Here is an 18,378-nt window from a genome sequence, read left to right on the forward strand (position 1 = left end):
GAATTTTTGGTTATTTTTTGAATATTCTTTATTTATCAATCTCAATTTTAAAATGATAGATTACTGTGTTTTTTCCAAATTTTTATTTATACTTTTTAAAAGAAAAACATAAATTGTCTAATACATTCTTTAAAAGAAAAATTCATAATGTTCCTAAGATTATTTGATGTGTTGCAAGACTTACCAACATGAAAAATGAAGTTACTATACACTTAATTCTTATATGTTTTACTTAATATTATTATCCATTGTCATGATATTTAGTTAATAAGTTTTTCATTTTATGAACTTACATAGCTAAACAACATGGACAAGTAGTTTTACATTACCATTCTCAACATAAAGAAAAAATACTTATATCTAGGATAATTTCCAAGTCTAATGAATACACTAAAAATTATATCAGATAACACATTTGATTTAAAAAATGAAAAATTAAAAAGATGGAGTTGATCTCGAATATTGTAGAGTCTACAATTAAGGTTTTTTTCCCTATAGAAAGCTCATGGAAATTGCGACTTCCAAAAGGGTACTACAATATTTGGGGTCAAATTGCAATGGCAATTTGTGATGACAGTGTAATTTGTGGTCATTTTCATGTTTTTTTTTGCAATTGTCCTTGATGTTGTTGCAATACTGACATTGACATTGTAATTGAGACACCCTCGCGAGTATAAAACAAAAAAAGAAACATGACAATCATTTTCCATTTTTTGATTTTGGAGAGAGATGCATGTGAAAGAGGTGGAGAGCTATGAACATTGTCATGGTGCCCTTGTGATTGATGCATTTGGTTGTTGTGCCCTCGTGATCTCTACATTTCATTTTCACACACTTGCTCTGTGATTTCATTGTCATGTTGTGCCCTTGCTTTGTGATTTCATTTTCATGTCGTGCCCTTGCTTTGCGATTTCATTGTCATGTCATGCCCTTGTGATCTTGTGCCCTAGCTCTATGATTTTCTTATAGGATGAGAATAGGTATGTATGTAAATGTTTCTTTTCTTTTCCTTGTAAACCTGTATGTATTTATATTTCCTTCTAAACATGTATCTTTTTATATATTCAAAGAGATCTTTTTCAAGGTGCATATTACATATATGATCTAGTTGCATACATATTCCATAATGCAAATAATAAAACAATTAAAATCACTCAACCTATGCTAAGTGACTTACCTCAAGATCTTGCATAGAAATAATGCAAACCATAAGAAAAGGGCCGAGCTCACAAGAAATATTACAAAAACATATCATAGCAGATATTTTTATAAAGAAAAAAGTCATAACCAATTAAATGGGTCTAGCTATTGATTAGCTAGGTTGACATATATGCATATATTTAACTAGGTTATGGCATCTGCAAGGTAATGGGCCTCATGATTATGCATATGTGTTTAGTCATTTCTTTCCTATGATATATCTCTGTATTTTGTTGTAATGCCCGTGTGATCTCTATATTTCATTGCCATGCTCTTGCTCTACAATTTTCTTCAAGGCTATGTAAATGTTGGTTTCTTTTCCTTCTAAATATGTATCTCTTTATATCTCCTTTTGAACCTATATATTTAGAGATCTTTTATAAGGTGCTAATTGCATATTAGCTACACAACAAAAAAATGATATAGTCACATATATATTGCAAAATCTAAATAATAAATAAATAATACTCACTCAATCCATGCTAAATGACTTACCTCAAGATCCTCAAAAAAAATAATGAAAACCAAGAAAAATGGGCAGAGTTTGCAAGAAATTTTACAAAACCATATCATAGTAGATATTTTCAGAAAGAAACTAGCAATAACTAGTTGAATGGATATAGTTGTTGATTAGTTGGGTTGATTACAAATTCCTTTGGAACTACCATTAGATTAGGTATAATAAAATGAATAATCAATTGTTCCTAGTTAGTAGGATCAAATATATGCAAGGAATTGAAGAATAACTTTAGTGAAGAGTTGAGTGTATGGAGTTGAATAAGAAAGTTCTACTTTTGCATAAATGTCATAATAATGAGGCTCATTCTCTTGTAGAAGCCTCTGCCACAATGACATTACCTCTAAACCTTGCAAAGGATGTTGAAGTGGTTCCCAACCTTGAAACACTCTTATAAGCATTTGATACTTGGGATCATCGCAGGGAGATTGCGCCAATACTTGAAACACTCTTATAAGAATTTGATATTTGGACTGTAAATTCTCAAAGACACAAGTGATTTCAAAGTCATAGTACCTACTGCAACACTTTCCTAGATTCTATCCAGTGGCTCCCATAATATGCTCTCTGTTGTCTACTTGTTGTTTTTGTCATGCAGTCTCTTTCTAAAGCCACTCCTCCTATGCTCTCATGCCTTAAATTTTGATTATCAAACTTCTAAATATCTGACTCTACTTTATCTAAAATCAGCTTCACAGTGTGTTGTAACTCTGGCATAGGTGTTTGATCATCAATTTCTTTCATTTCAGCCTTCAAGTTTTCAAAATTAGTTAACACCTCACTTGCAAACCTCTCCTGCCAAGCACTTTTTGTACTATTTGAATATCATGTTCTTGCTTCTAAGCTAATAGTTCTTCAAATGTATTTTCTTGTAAAAGATTAATTTTGTTGAACAATTGTGAACTCTTAGAAAGTGCATTTTTTTTCTCATGTATGTATGTATTGTATATGAGAAATATGTTAGCAAGTAATACTAATCTATTCAAAAACAAAAGCATTAACTAGCATAAAAACCATAACATAAATGAGAGACTAAAGAGGAAACCCCAATTGGAAATGTGAGCCAAATGAATGGACTCTCCCAATGGGATTTAACTCCTTGCTTGGTAGATGGGTCTAAGGATTGGGATGTATGCTCAAGGTTCCCAAAAAATAGCTTCAATGGAGATGAAAAATGGCAAATTGGTAGCTTTGTGAGCTCTCAATTTGGCATCATAAGGGTATGGTTGATGGCTTTTTGGCTCTCAAAAGGGCATTATAAATTTAGCTCCCAGATTGTGATGAAATGGCTTGGGAGGGGATTCAATTTATAGGCTAAGGGCTTGAGGGATGGAGGGCTAAGATGGAAGGAAAGATGAAAGCTTAAGGAGGGCTAGGATGCACTCAAAAGGGAGCACATGGATTGTGCTTGTTTAGCACCAATTAGGGAGTGACACATGTCACAAGGTGAGTGGATGGAGGAAAGGGGAAGGATGAGTCAAAAAAGGAGGTTCAAAGGATAATATCTTCATAAAGACCCTTCATTATGGCTTGTAAGAGCTTGTAAGAGTCTTTATGGCTTTTGTAAGAGCATTCATTGTTGGGTGGTTGGGATATTTTGGAGGGAGTTGAGATTGTTGACTTTCCTTGGCTTAAGAAAGTCTTAGCTTGCTTAGGGAATGTGACAACATTAGGGGGTGGATTAGGCTTGGGTTTAGGATTAGATTAGGGATGTTAAAGATTTGCAAGTGTATGGCATTCATGAGGGTGGGTGAGTTAGTGGCTAAGCTTGGTTAGTATGGGTGGATGGGGTGGATTAGGCTAAAAAGAGGGTTTAGGAATAAGTTAGGGGCTTTTAGATTTGAGGGTTTTATTTATCAAATAGATTTATTTAATAAATGGGGATTTTGGAATTAGATAGAAAAATAGGATTTAATTGATAAATAATAGGTTATTTGATTTATCAATTAGGACTATAGATGATTAATTAAATTAATCAGCTAGGGGATGGCAAAGGATTAATTAAATAAGAATTTAATTAATGATGCCTTTAGAGATAACTAAATAGGATTACCAAAGGTATGTAATCAAATTTAGGTTTCTACATGTATATGTATGTATGTATGTTTATATATAGAGAGATCTTGTGGATTGTGGATTATGGATTATAAACAAAAAATAAAAAATAAAAAATGACATTAATCATTCCCCATTTGTTTTGACTGATTTTGAAGAGTTGTGCGTGAAAGAGGGTGGAAAACTCTGAATGAGGGTGGATATCTTTGAACATTGGTGGAGATCAGTGGAGATCTAGGATTTTGTTGATGTTCCCTTGTGATCTCCATGTCCTTGCTGTGTGATTTTCTTCAAGGGGAGAAGAGGTACCTATGTAAATGTTCTTTTATTTTCTTTCTAACATGTATCTCTTGTTCATATATAATAGCTTTTGTCAAATTCAAGGATAACTAATTATGATGATTGTATGCATATTTGCATGTATGTATTTAAATCTGTTCACTATGTGAACTACTTTACACGCATACATACACACAAGCATAGTATTTGTGCTAAATTAAATTAATCATTCATGTCTTGGATTCACATAAGCAATTATCCTTGCACTCAATTGAATTTATTCATACCAAACTAAGTATGCAAAAAATTGTACTTAAAAATTATATTATCTCTTGGTGATTGAGTAAAGATCTCGTGCATAATATTGTTCAAGTAATGATTAGATGCATTCACATTAAGTCATAATAGGATTGAGAAAATGATCCATTTATGTTACTTCATACTTGTTTTATTGAACATTTTGTTTAACATAATCAGTAATACTAGAATTATATAGCTACAACTAGTACTCTTGTTTATTTTATTTAATCATATACATTTAAAACTATTATTGTTTTTCTTAAAATTAGACTGCATATTTTTTATCACTAAAATACAAATATAGATCTCTAATAACTTTATCTTTTTTAATTTCAAGATCTTCATATTTAACATGAAGAGTTTTCACTAATGGACAGTGGAATAGCTACAATGTGGAGCTGCATAGCTCATGGTTTTTCCACCAAATTATATTTTTATTATATTTTTGTCCTTAAAAATGGTTAAAAAGTAATAGTAAAATTATCTAATAATATGCAACAACCTTTTCTTGTTCAAATACAATATGCTCTATACTGATATATCACCTTATATGATTAATTTCATGATTTTGTCCTCCTCTACTGCTCGGTAGCTTTGTTCTACTATAATCTATTCAAATTTTTTTTCTCTCAACATAATAACTCCTTCACCAACTTTGAATATATTCTCAACCCCTCTTAACATAGAAATCATGTAGCTTCCTGAATAGATAACCTAACTAGGGTTTTGGATCTTTCTACAATGCTCAAAATCTAGATAAGATCCTCATTCATCCTTATCATCAAGAACATTAAGCTTTTATATAATTGGCTTATACTTTCCTTTGGATCCATAAAATCACACGTTAATCCCAATACATCTAAAACCTAAACATCTCCTTGATCTTCGTAAACTATTTCCTAGCTTGATAGGATTCAACTACATAGAATTATGTGCAATTATAGACTTTGATATTCATCCTATGTTTCTTAGTAAACATCACTAGTTTGGTTAGTGAAACATGATCTCCTCTAGGTAACATACTTTCTCTATAATAGTCTTTGCTTGGTAACCATATAATGTTTAATAAGAAGATATGCTCATTAATGACTATGCTTGGTTATCATATGTCTCAATTACTATGCTTCACTTGGTATCTACCTTAATTTAGTATTAGTGCTATCTCCTTATATTCACCAACCATAATTTTTACATTGATCAAAATAACTAATTCATTTTGAAGTAACACTCTCTCCCTTTGGCATTAGTGACAAAAACTTGTCCATGTGCCCAAAACTATACTTAGTGAAAATTTGGGTTGCTCCCATAAACCTGTACTCCTCGGTTCTCATGTGTTTGTCAATTTGTGTTTTCAAAATTATATCATCCTTATATCTCCATATCAAATACTACATTCACATAGTTATCCCCCTTACTCATATTTATCACAAACTATCCCCCTTTTAACAGTAATGCCAAAAAATGAAAATAATGTATAGGGTATACTTACAACTTATCAAACAAAGTCTTTGCAGTATTGGAGTAGTCTTCCATGATTCTTTTAATGCTTCCAATTCCATTTTTTGGTACTAGATATATGATGAATTATCAATTTGATGTGCAACCACAAATATTTCCTAAGTAGCTATAAGCTCTCTAGCTCTCTAGATAGTCTTTTGTATGATCTCCAAATGTGGAACAAGAAGTTCTTGCATTTCACATATATATACTCTAATTTCATCCTCTTCTTTCTTATATCAATCTGGAGACTCATAAAGTTCCTAACCCTCTAATAGTGAACGTAGAATGCCCAAGGTTCATTGGTTTATCTATTTGCACTACTCTTCAATTCTTCTTCAATTTTTGTAATTTGTTCTACAATGGCTTGGGTACAACATGGAACATTGCACAATTTGATAAGTAGGATATATTTTCCATAACAAGTCAAATTGTGATATTGCTATTAGGATATAGTTGTGTAGTTTTTGAGTCAAACTCATTTACCCATATCTCATGAGAATAAATGGAATAGTTAGCAGTCATTAGATCTAGGTGATTCTCACAAATGTGAAGCTTTGGGACTTCCCAGGAGATCACCCATCTCGGTACTACTCAACTTGAGCATGCTTAACTATGGAGTTCCCTCCATGGTTAAATCCACTCTGCTTGCAACCCCACTTTCAAAGACTTCACCAAGTGTTGCGCCTTATGAACCATTCATTAGAAAGCCCATTAAGGTAATTAGTTGGTGAGTAGGAGATATTTTCCACAACAAGTCAAATTATGATATTGCTATCAGGATTTAGTTGTGTAGTTTTTTAGTCAAATTCATTGACCTTAGTATCATGAGAAGTGATTCACACATGAATCCATCTCTCATGAGAATAAATGAAACAATTAACACTCATTAGATCTAGGTGATGCTTACAGAGGTGAAGCACTGGGAAATCTTGGGAGGTCAACCATCCTAGTACTTCTCCAACTTGAGCATACTTAACTATGAAGTTCTCTCCATGAGTAAACCCACACTGCTTGGAACCCCATTTACAAAACCTTCACTAAGTTTTGTGCCTTATGAACCATTCATTAGAAAGGCCCTTAATCTCACTAGTTGACAAGTGCAAATTTTGGACTCAAATTCTCTATGATCTTATGTTCCATTATTTTCTCTGGCATCTCCATTAGTCTTTCCTAAGCATCTACATCTAGGTCATTTAGTTTAGGTAATTTAGTTTCTCTATAAGAGATTCAAGTTAATCTAATGCTGGTGATTTTTCATTTAACTTTGTCTTTGGGACAATTTCTAGTAAGACGTATTTAACATCAGATAAGACATTTTGATGCTTACCTTCTTGTTTTAACTTTTCTTGTGTACCTTTCTTATTGCATGAGTCATCATACTTCTCCAGTTCATGAGGATCTAAGGTGGTAGGGTCACACTATGGTATATCAATGACTTCATCTAAAGTGACCCAATCTCTCTTATTATTATTTTCTTCTTCTTATCCTTAGAAGTAATTGAACTTGTTATCAATGATGTATTTTGAGGTGGACATTGTTTTTCCTCATTTTCTTACGTGGTTGAACATTATAAGGTTTCTATTCCTTCTTCTTATTCTACTTTTGATTTATAGGAGCCTTGGTGCCAATAAATTGTGCCATGTTTATGTCCTTCTATTGATGTTGTAACTTGATGGGTTACTTAGGAACCTATTTTTTTTTCTCCTTTTCTATTTCTTTCTCTTTTTCATCTTGCTTATTTTCATCAGTTGCCAAGGGTTGTGCACCTAAATATATGCTAGTAGCATATTTATCTATTGTATTCTCAGTAGTTACATTATTTTATTTCTTGGCACCTCTATTTTTATTAGTTGTGGTATCGATGCCTTGATTGGTCTCCTATTAATCATTTCCCTTATTTGTATCTAGCTATATCTTGGGTGCTTTAGTTCCTTCATTAATATCCTTTGGATCATTCATAACATTATCAATATTAAAATTATTAGTTTAAAAGATTCAATATTACATTGTCATTATCAATGGATGGTTTAATAGGTGGATATTCTTGATTTTTTTCTAGCATTATTATATCTTCCTTAACTTTTACTATGGCGATCTCAATATGAGGTGTGTCCTCTTTAGGTTGTTCAATAGAGTCCATTACTATTGGAAACTAGAATTGGAGAAATTGTTATGTTGTTATTGATGTCAAACCTATTGGTAAGATAGAGTGTCAAACCTATTAGTGAGACATTTATTAATAGTGTAGAGTTCCATATCATTTGATTGATGAAGAGGATTTGAAAAGAAGAGATCATGAGATGACCAAGTGAAAGGTTGAGTGTAGCAATGTGTTAAGAATCATGGAAATATAATGGGCACTTGATAAGTTAGTTCTTGAATAGATAATGCATTGTTCAATCAATACATGAAGTGTAGAATGCATTCAGATGAAGCTAAGAGTTGAAACAATTCAAAAGGATAATCTTGACTGAGTATCAGTGTTGTATGGTTCAAACTAAGTGATACTATTTACTCAGTAAATGTATGAAGAAGTGTAGTTATTGTATATGAGCAATGTTAGTATGCTAATAGAAACCAAATTTAAATAAAGCTTCTACAAACTAAAAAAAATTCATAAACTTCAAGATAGACTAAGATGAGCTCTCAATTGAGAATAATGAGCCATTAATGGGCTCTCTCAATGAGAAGCTCTCTTGCTGAGTAGCTTTGTCTAAATAGATAGGATGTATGCTCAAGCTTTATGCTTCAAAAAGGGCTTCAAATGGAGTTGGAATTTGGGTGTGAGTGTATGGTTTTGATGTAAAATGGCTTTTTAAAATGGCATTATGACTTTACTTCATGGATTGTGTTGTTTTGCAAAGGGGAAGGATCCAATTTATAGGCAAGAGGCTCGAGGGATTGAGGGCTAAGATGCAAGGATGGGAAAAAGCTCATGGAGGGCTCAGATTGCATGAGAGGAGAGCACATGGATTGTGCTTCCTTATAGCCAATTAGGGAGTGACACATGTCACAGGGTGAGAGGATGGAGGAAAGGGGAAGGATGAGTCAACAAAGGAGGCTCAAGCGATAAAATTTTCATAAAGACCCTCATAATGGCTTGTAAGAGCAATAAAAGGGCTTGGAAGAGTCATTTATGGCCTAGTGGGCTTCATAAAGTTTTATGGTTGGGATATTTTGAAAGAGATGAGAGGAATTTTGACTTGGGCTTGATTAGGAAGGTTTTAAGCTTGCTTAGGATTGTGAAAATGATTAGAGGATGGATTAGGATGGTTTAGGATTAGTTTAGGGATAGGCAAGTGGATGGCATTTAATGAGGGTGGGTGAAGGATGCGATATTTGTTAACTTTGGCTTGGGTTAGTAAGTTTTAACCCATGTTTAGGGAATGTGACAAGATTAGGAGTGGATTAGGATTAGGTTTAAAGACATCTTCTAGAAGAGTCTAGACTTTGGATGAGGATAAAGACTTTCTAGAATAGTCTAGAACTTCCTAGGATGAGGATGAAGACTTTCTAGAAGAGTCTAGAACTTCTTAGGATGAGGATAAATTAGATTTTTAAGAAATAAATAAAGTTTTATTTATTTCAAGGGTTTGGGTTAAGGAGATATTTATTAAAACTTTTTTAATAAACATGAGGATTAATATTTAATCTTAATTAAATATTTTGAGTTGGGATTAGGGGTAGGAAATGATGGGATTAGCCTTTAATCAAAATTAAAGAAGGATTAGAATATTTTGGAAGAGGTTAGTGGTCTTAAGGAAATTGGCCAAGTTTTGGGCAAAAAATAAAATTTTTATTTATTTTGGGTTTTTTGGTCAATTTATTAATTAAATCATTAATAAATAAGGAAATAATGTTTAAATAAGATTTAAACATTTTTGGGAGGGATTCCTTAATTAAATATTTTTAATTAAGATAAAGGGATTTAATGGCATAAAAATAAATAAATAAATTAAATAATTAATTAATTAATAAATGATGATGTCATCAGGAATTTTTCAGAAAATAAAAATACTTTATTTTCTAAAGGTTTTTAGGTGTCTACATTTTGCCCCTCTTTGATGTGATGCCGCAAGTGGCATGGCATCAAAGATAAGAAAATAAGATGCCCAAGGCTAGAGCAAAAGAGGAGAGAATGAACTGTGAGATGTCCCCTCAAGAAGGCAACGGGGAGAGAAAGCGAGGCTCGATGGTTTCTTGAAAAGTACAAGAATCTCGGATGAGCAAGGAAACTCAAATTGGCAATGAGAAGGGGCTGAATTAGCTCAAACTCTCACTATGGGAGAATGATAAAGGAGAATCAGATGCACAAGAGGAAGAAAACTTAAGACTTTAGGGAAGGTGGAGGATGAAGAAGCGGAGCACTATAAAAAGGAATCCAAGATAGGGAGATGGATGAGGGGATTATAAAGCTGATGCAATAGGGTTTCAAAGAGTCAGATTGGCGAAAGATGGGTTTCGGAGATCCCTAGGACTAGGATTGTGGATCTCGAAAGATGAGGCTTGGTGGATTGATTTGGATTGGTGGATCCCTAAGACTAGGATTGTGGATCCCTAAAGCTAAAGGTGAGGAGTGATTCAAAGAGATACTGATGCATAAGCTGGGGTAGGAGAGATAGATGTTGGGTATGGATGGGGGATAATGGAGATGAAGGAAAACCATTGAAACTTTTTGAGCGGGGGGATAATTCAAAGAGAAGTACCACCATGTAGTTGAGCACTAGATTTGCTATAAGACTGTTGGTTAATTGCCAAGGTTACCAAGAACATCAAGGCCTTTTCACCAACTTTCCAAAGGACTAATGAGCTGACTCAAAACAAACACACAAGGATTGCCCCAGTATCACACATGAATCCCAGAAGAAGCAGTGTGGAAACGACACTAGGTAACCCACAAGAAGAAAAGAAAACAAGCAAAAGACATGATCAAGACCTTACGCTCTGATTGCCCCATTCGCAGTATACCATGATATTGAAGATCGTGGCAACCTTGAGGAGGGAACAAGGAGATTGCTTGGAAAAGATATTTCAAGACCCAACAGGGAAGAGTCCAAATCAAAAGAAAGCGAAAATCCAAAAGAGAACCGTTTGCCAACGAGATGGGTAGGATGAGGTACTAACGGACCAAGATCAAACATGAGGAAAGCTATATCCTACAAGGACCTATCGAAGGGCACCTAAGCTGGTGGATTTGGATGAGTGATGCATCTGGCAAGCTGAACTAAGAAAGATAACACTTTGGTGACAGGAAACCTAGCTAAAGGATGCATTGGAATAGCTAACCAAGATGTGCGATGGGTGCAAGATGTTGATCAAGGACTAACTGAAACGAACATTGGATAGATACAATGGTACTAAGCTAAAGAAGATGTACAAGCTGATGGACCAAGATATGTTACAAATGTACAAATTTGTTCATGTTTTGGTTTTTGTGAGATGGAAATGTTTGTGAAGGATGGGATGTCTATAATAGGTGATAGGTGGATAGGTAGATGGTTTGCGAAAAGCTTAAGTGAAAATGGGATTTTGTGTGTGCACATGATAGTATACAAGCTAGGGTACAAGATTATTTACAAGCTAGAATATGGTACAAGCTTTGGACAAGATTCGGATATACAAGGTATGGTACAAGATTTACAAGGTAGGGTACAAGATTTACAAGCTGAGGTACAATATTTACAAGCTGTACAGGAGGTATTTACAAGCTCCATTAGATTTTGGATATTTGGTTGGAACACAAAGGGAACAAGAAGGTGTTTTATGGGATGGTGGGTGAATGGATGAGGGATAGGATAGTGATAGATAATGGATTAGTCTTAGTACACAAGGCGCTTGAATTACCAGGGTTTCACCAAGGTACCTATCCAAGGCGCTTGAATTGCCAAGCTTTCACCATTGGACGCTTAGTTCTCTTTACTATTTTATTTTTCTATTTTTTCAAAAGCTGGGTATACCAAGGATTTTTAAGCATAGAACTTCTTGAGATGAATGATGTTAGTAGGATCATTCAAGAGTTCTCCTTTGGGTGTAGATAGCTGATAGGCTCTGGAGCCAAAGGATGCAGTGACAACATAAGGACCAAGCCATGTAGGTTCAAACTTGCCTTTCTTTTCTCGATCTGCTTGGACTTTCATGTTTTCTTTGAGGACCATGTCACCTGGTTGAAAGTGTCGTGGAAGCACCTTCTTGTTGAAATTCCTTTTGAGACAAGTTTGGTAGACTGTGAGATGATCATAGGCTTGTCGTCGCTTCTCATTTAAGAGATCTAGCTGGGTGAGCCGAGCTACTCTGTATTCTTCATCTGATATTTGCCCTTGCAAAGATATGCATAAGGAGGGAAGTTCAACCTCTATAGGTAGGACCGCTTCAGCACCATAGACTAGGGAGTATGGAGTTGTGCCTGTGCATGTACAGAAGGAATTTCGATAGGCCCATAGGGCTGGATTTATTTGTAGGTGCCAATCGCGGCTAGAATCATTGACAACTTTCTTTAGGATTTTGAGGAGGGTTTTGTTAGTTGCCTCTGCCTAGCCATTACCTTGTGGGAAATATGGGCTAGAAAAGCGATGATGGATGCGGAGGGAAGTGCATAATTCTTCTATGTTGAGATTTTCAAAGTTGCCTCTGTGGTTGATGAAGATGGTGGATGGGATGCCGAAGCGGCAAACAATGTGGTACAAGATAAACTTGGAGACCTGAACTCCTGTAGCTGAGACTAGGGGGACTGCTTCCACCCACTTAGTGAAATAGTCTGTAGTGGTTATTATCCATTTATGTCCATCAGATGAGAGGGGTGTGATAGTTCCAACTAGATCAACGCCCCAACAAGCGAAAGGCCAAGGTGGTGCAATAGGCTGTAGGTCCTGTACTGGAGCGTGCACGAGATTTGCATGCTGCTGACATGGGAGACACTTTCTAACAAAGTCATAGGAGTCTTCTTCAGTGGTAGGCCAATAGTAGCCTGCTCTAAGGATTTGTCATGCTAGGAAAATACCACTCGTGTGGGCACCGCAAAGTCCAGAGTGTACTTCTTTTAACACCATTGCGGCCTTGTTTTGGTCTAAACATCGAGAGAGAGTATCGTGATAACCTCGACGATATAGGGTATTGGCTATGATAACATAGCAGGATGATTTTCGGATGAGGTTCTAGCATTGGGTACGTGTGAGGTGAGGGGATATGATACCATTGTTAAGGTAAGCATGAATCTCATGGTACCAAGGGGATTGGGGACCAACCAAAATACAAACACGATTTGAATCCTCATTCGCATAGGCGGGTGTGAGGAGCTACTCCACTAAAAACTCATACTGTGTAGCTGCTTGGGGAATTTCCAAGAGTGAGCCTATAGTAGCCATAGCATCTACTGCTTTGTTCTGTATTCGAGGCACTTGTGTAAACTAAAGCCTTGTAAAATGTTGGGTTAGCTGATCAACTAGCTCTTTGTAGGGTAATAGCTTTTCATCTTTGGTTTGATATTCATTTAGGGCTTGCTTGATGGTGAGCTGAGAATCGCCAAAGATTTGTAGCTCAACAATGTTCGATTCTACAGCTATCTTTAATCCTACTATGAGGGCCTCATATTCAGATATATTGTTGGTGCTAGGGAATTGTAGCTTGAAGGCTTTTGGAATGTAATCTCCTTGAGGTGTGACCAACAATATTCCTACCCCTGATCCATGAGATGTGTATGAGCCATCAAAATAAAGTTTCCATGGGGGTTGTTCTTCAATTAGACAGATATGCTCATCTGGAAATTCTGTGATCAATGGATAAGCATCTATTAGAGGTGCATCAACTAGGTGATCTGCTATAGCTTGCCCTTTGATTGCCTTTCTATCCACATATTGGATATCAAATTCACTAAGGAGCATAACCCATTTGGCCAAATGGCCTGTAAGTGTTGTTCTGGAGAGCATATACTTGAGAGGATCAATCTTGGAGACTAGTTGGATGGTATGACTTAGCATGTAATTGTGAAGCTTTTGAGTTGAGAAAACAACTGCCAAACAAGCTTTTTCCATAGGATTGTAATTGAGTTCATAACCAACTAGGGTTCTACTGATGTAGTAGATGGCTCTTTCTCTATTGTAGTCATCGAGTTGTGCTAGAAGTGCCCCTAGAGAAGTAGGTGTTGTTGATATGTACAAAATCAGGGGACGACCAGGAACTGGTGGAACCAAGATAGGGGGATTGAGATACTGCTTGAGATGGTTGAAGCTATGCTGACATAAAGATCCCACTTGAAGTTCTCATCCTTCTTCAGTAAATGTGAAAATGGTGTACACTTATCTGCAAGCGGGGAGATGAAGCGCCGAACAGATTGAAGCTTTCCTTGAAGAGAATGAAGCTGTCGCAGTGTCTGGGGAGGAGGCATGTCTAAGATAGCCTTGACCTTCTTGGGGTTGATCTCTATACCTCGTTTAGAAACTATAAAGCCTAGAAGCTTGCCAGATGTGACCCCAAAGACACATTTCTTGGGATTTAGCATGAGATGATATTTGGCTAACCTATCAAAGACTTTCTCTAGGTCAGTAAGATGATCCATGAAGGTATGAGACTTGACCAAGATATCATCCACATAATCCTCCAAAATGCTATGGATGAGATCATGAAAAATGGTTGTCATAGCTCTTTGATAGGTAGCCCCAGCATTCTTTAGGCCAAAAGGCATCATGTTGTAGCAAAAGGTTCCCCAAGGGGTATTGAATGATGTCTTATGCTGATTCTCTTTTGCAATCTTGATTTGATTATACCCAGAAAATCCATCCATGAGGGACAAAATTTCATGTCCAGCTGTAAGATCTACAATCATATCTATGTTGGGCAAGGGAAAATAATCTTTTGGACAAGCTTTGTTAAGATCTTTGAAATCAATGCAGATTTTGATGTCACTAGAAGGCTTAGTGACGGGGACCATGTTGGAGATCCACTCTGAATACTCGATAGGTCGGTTAACCTTAGTAGCTAGCATTCTTTCTAACTCAGCTTTGACCAGTAATGCCACCTTGGGGTGCATTTTTCTAAGCTTTTGTCTGACGAGCTTGATCTGTGGATTGACTGCAAGATGATGAACAACAAGCTTTGGATCAAGCCCTGGCATGTCTTGATATGACCATGCAAATTGGCCAATGTTCTCTCTTAAGACCTCAAAGAGGAGATCAACTTGGTCTTGTGATAGGGATGCAGCAATGTGAACAAGCCTAGGGATCTCTGAAGAACCGATGTTGACTTCCCTAGTATCCTCAATTAGAATAGAAGATATCTCTGGTCGATTATCTTGAGGAGGTAATGCTAAATCCTCATGTTCTGCTTGTGGCTCTGGATGTTCTTGCTGAGGGGTTCTCTTCACTGCCTTAGCTAGTCTTAGATTCACCTTAGTTCCAATTTTGGGTGTATCGAAACTAGGTTGGGGATTTTTTCCAAAATACCCCTTGGGATCTAGCTTGTAGATATAGGCAAAATCTAGCTTTGTTTTCTTGTGAGGTGTTTCAGCTCCCATGAATCTCAGAAGTGCTTCCTCTGATGTGAACAGAGTCTCCGAGGGAGATTTGGTCTAGATATCGTCGTAGGCTCTCTTTTCAACTTCCTCAAGAATGTCTTCGATTTGGACAAGGTCGTGGTGAATGTTCAAAAAAGTTTGATCGTCTATATTGGTGCCCTTAGTTGTGGGTATGCCAAAGCCAAGACCTGACTTTGATTCCCACTTGTGTGCGTTGATGGGGCACTGCATGCCTCTTTCTTCTTGTCCTAGACCACCACCTTCATAGTTCCATTTGTCAGTGATGAGCTTATGTTCTTGGGGATAATTCTGGCTGAAGTGATCAAGGCATGCCTGATTCCTTTGAGGTGCATCCTTATGTAACCAATTGTTGATATCTGGAGTGAGCTCCTCATGAAGAGGGATTTTTGAGGATACAAAGGTTGTTGGGCCAAACTGCTTGTATCAAGGAGGTGGAATCTCCTTAGCTTTGTGATATGTCCATCGTCCATGGGCATGTGGATCAAGTGGGAGTGCCTCGACAACAAATGCATCCAATAGACTATACTCTCCATAGCCCTTGTTATTGATCTTCACGGTAGATAGGTAGAGGCGAGGATGGTTTCTGGGTCATTACAAGTGTGGGATGAGCTGGCGATGGATGTACCCATATCAATTCCAGGGCAATGGTTTGTATATGAAGCTTCAAATGCATTGCAGCAAGCAAAGGGTTTTGGATCGGCATGGATGGTTACCTCAGTGCCTTGATGCAAAAATTTGACGCACTGATGGTAAGTGGATGGAATGGCTTTCATGGCATGAATCCATGGGCGACTGAGCAGGATGTTGAATGGTAGGTTTAGATCAATAACATGGCAAAGTGTTTCTTGGATGACTGGCCCAACCTTGATTGGCAGCAAAATAGTTCCTTCTGTAGCTCTTTCCAAGTTGTCATAAGCTTTGATGGTGATAACCTCACTAATGATATCTGCCTTAGTATACCCAGCTTGTTTTATGAATTTTAGGGGGCAAATATTGAAGGCTGATCCATTATCTATCATTACTCTTTTCACAACAAAATTGGATACCATGATGGCTATGCGAAGCGGAAGGGTGTGATCTAGCTCGACCACGGGTATGTCGATGGGTTTGAACGATAGGGCACATGAGGATGAAAGGTGTCCAACAAGATTATGAAAATTAGTAGCATTGATATCAGAAGGGACACGCGATTCTATGAGAGCACTGTCAAGGATGTTCTTGTACATAGGACTAGTGCAAAGAAGGTCTAAAATGGAGATTTGGGCTGGCATGTTCCCAAGGTGTTCCAAGATATCGTACTAGCTTTTTGATGGAGCTGATGGTGTTGGTGAAATGGGTGGGCCTGCGATGTTAAATTGGGCTCTTCGAGTGGTGACTGCACACTCATTGTTTGGTCCTTGGATATTGATAACATTGACAGAAGGCTCTTTCTTGGATATACAACCTATAAGGCTACCATAGTCTATATAGGATGAAGTGTGGTCATTGTTCTTCCCATGCTGTTGGTTTGGCTGACGGTTGTTGGTGTTGTTGTTGTTGGTTTGGATAGGTTCTTTTCTAGGATTTTGATTGTTGTGAGGAGGAAAAGCATTTTGATAGATCTATAAGCTTGCATTGGGAGAGGTTTGGGCACCAATAGTGATTTCCTTCCGATCAATGAGGTCCTGCACATAGTCTTTTAGTTTCATGCATCTGAGGGTAGTGTGACCTTTTACCCTATGAAATTTGCAGTACTCATTGTCTTTGTACCATGCAACTTTGGATTGGCTTGGGTCAATTTGCTGGGTAGGAGGAAATTTGATGAGGTTTTCCTTGACTAATTTCTCAAAAATGACATCCAATGGCTCACCAAGGGGTGTAAAGTTTCTAGGTGTAGGTTGGAATCTGGGCTTTTGTCCTGCAACTACATTGATGGCATTAGCTTGATTGCTAAACCCTTGAAAGTTTGGTCTTGGATTGTGGTTTTGATAGCTGTGGTTATTCTGCTATTGGTAGTTGATAGCTTGCTGATTGTTTGGTTGATAGGGTGGGTTGGACTGGTTGTGAGAAGGACCAACAATATTCACATGTCTGGTGTCAGTGACGCCATCTGTTGCAACATGCTTGTTTTTGTTCCAATACCTAGACTTGTCATTGGAATGTGATTGATTTTGGTTGGCTTCCTTGTAAATCTTGACCACACCATCTTTAATGAGTCCTTGCTCAAGGATCATTCCTTTCTCTTTGATATCTTTGTAGGTTTGCAAACAGTTCATGGTCATGTGGTGAGCCAAGCTAGGATGGGCATTATCAATAAACATTTTTACCAAATGGTGCTTTGGCAAGGTGCAAGATATGCGAGTGGTAAGGGTTTGCCATGTTTGCAGATATTCGGGAAGGCTTTCTCCACCTTTTTGCTTGGTGTGGACAAGATCAACTACTGATAGCTCTATTTCAACAAGATGGGCATATTGGGCTACAAATGCCTCAGATAATTCAGCAAAATTTTTAATTGTGCCATAGGGGATTCTATAAAACCATTCAAGAGCTGGTCCGGCCAAGCTTTTGGGAAAGAGATGCAAGAGGAAGATGTCATCGTATGCCACTTCTTGGCAGTGCATGTAAAATTCTTTGATATGTGTGACAGGGTCTCCTTTTCCTCTAAATTTGTCAAATTTGGGTGTCTCAAAATGCTTGGGGAATGGTGTCATGGTAATGGCTCTATCAAATGGGTAAGGGCACACATTCTCAAACTTGAAAGTTTTTGGATCATTTCCCTCTTGGATGTTCTTCAAAGCTGTTTTCATGGCTTCCCATTCTGAATTAATGGGTGATGGTTGGGGTGCCCCCAATGTAGGAGTGCCTTGAGGTAGGTATGCAATAGATGGGGCCACTGAATATGGATGGCTGTGAGGGATTTGTTGATAGGGATTGTACATTGTTTGGGCAGCTACATGGTGGATGATGGTTTGCTGAGGGGGAGGTGGCGCATAGTGCTGCATGTGTTGCGAGGCTTGTTGTT

The sequence above is a fragment of the Cupressus sempervirens genome, chromosome 3 (genome assembly GCF_028749045.1).
Source record: "Cupressus sempervirens isolate cs-2001-9-10 chromosome 3, ASM2874904v1, whole genome shotgun sequence".
NCBI lineage: Eukaryota > Viridiplantae > Streptophyta > Pinopsida > Cupressales > Cupressaceae > Cupressus > Cupressus sempervirens.